We start from the raw sequence: 1479 nt of genomic DNA on the forward strand, positions 1-1479 counted from the left end.
AATGGATGTCCCTCAGTCCCTGATTTCTGTCTCCTCCTCTCCCTCCCTCCATTCCATTTCCATTTACTTTAAGGAACTTTCTCCTGAATAAAATGTGTGTTTTGACCTTAAACTCATCTGAATGCACTGTAGTCTTAGGGCCCTGGACACCTCTCTCCTGGGCATTGTGGATTCATGTTTACATAATAAAACTTAAAGAAACGGAGAGTGGGAAAGTCTTCTGGCTTAAAATTCAATCTAGGGTTTGCGTGACCATAAAATACCAACAGTCTCAGAAGGTGGATTTCCATCTCAGCTCAGAGAATGCGCCAACACGTGGAGACTGGGCAAAACTGAGTGGTGGGAAAACTTGTTTACCCCCCACAGCCCCTCCTCTTCCCAGCAAGTGTCCTGCTCACTTCTCCCCACCAAGCACATCACTTCGTCTCTTCCTGCTGCCCTCACACCCATCAATTCTGGCTTTAGGTAAAGTTGGCCTTTCAGCTCAGTGTCAATGAATTTGTTCAATGCGTTACCTTCCCTCTGCATCTGTCTTACCTTTAATTATGGGGGGAGGGTTCTGTCCTTTGAAAAGCATTGAGGGGAGCCTTGAAGGGTATGGAGGACTCAGAAAGGAAATGTCTTCAGGAAATCTCGACCAAGAGAAACACCATCTGAAAATGCCTAAGCTAACAAAACTGAGTTTAGGACATCTGCTTCTGGCCCATTCTCATTAACCACCGTGTCCCCGGAGACTGGTTTTCCTCCTAATATGGTGAAATATGCCAAAAACAAGTAAATTCTCCTGCGGGATTTAAAGGATTTAACTGAATCACATGGAAAGTTACCAGATCTTCTGAATGATTTATGTGGTAGAGGCATGGTTCTATTTGGATGAACTTCTTGCTGGATCACAGGGAAAAGAAAGTAAAATATTTGATATATCCTCACCAAGTAGTTCTAAGAGCCTTGCCTGGAGAAACGACATAGCTTGTTTTAAAAGTAGGTTTAGAAATAGGGGGGAAATAAAATGAAATCGCATTTTTGTAGTAAAGTTATCACATTGCCATCCTTTTCATCAGTGCTGCAAATAAAGTCACTTTTTCTGTTAGTGCATCATTTAATTGCTTATAAATAAGAAAAAGGTGTGTCAGTGTTAAGATTTTGAGCGGAAGTGTGAAGTCCTTCAAATTTATACCAAACAACTTAAAACACACGAAATAAGCTTTAGAAGCGGGAAACCACATGGGGGTGCTGGGTCCCAGCACATGCCTTTGTTCCCTCAAGACTCAGCAGCATCTCTTCAGAGTTGAAGTTCGGGTCCACTTGAAAAGGCATCGCTTCCATTCTCCGCCCTGTTCTAAACGGAACAGCAGAAATGAATGCTACTGGGTTCTGTTCGCATCTCGGTGACCCCAGCTAAGTCCACCGAAAGTACAGAGGCCCAAAGTATGGAGATCCCATATGTGGGTGGTATTTTCCAGCTACAGCAAAATCTAG

The sequence above is a fragment of the Myotis daubentonii genome, chromosome 10 (genome assembly GCF_963259705.1).
Source record: "Myotis daubentonii chromosome 10, mMyoDau2.1, whole genome shotgun sequence".
Classification (NCBI taxonomy): domain Eukaryota; kingdom Metazoa; phylum Chordata; class Mammalia; order Chiroptera; family Vespertilionidae; genus Myotis; species Myotis daubentonii.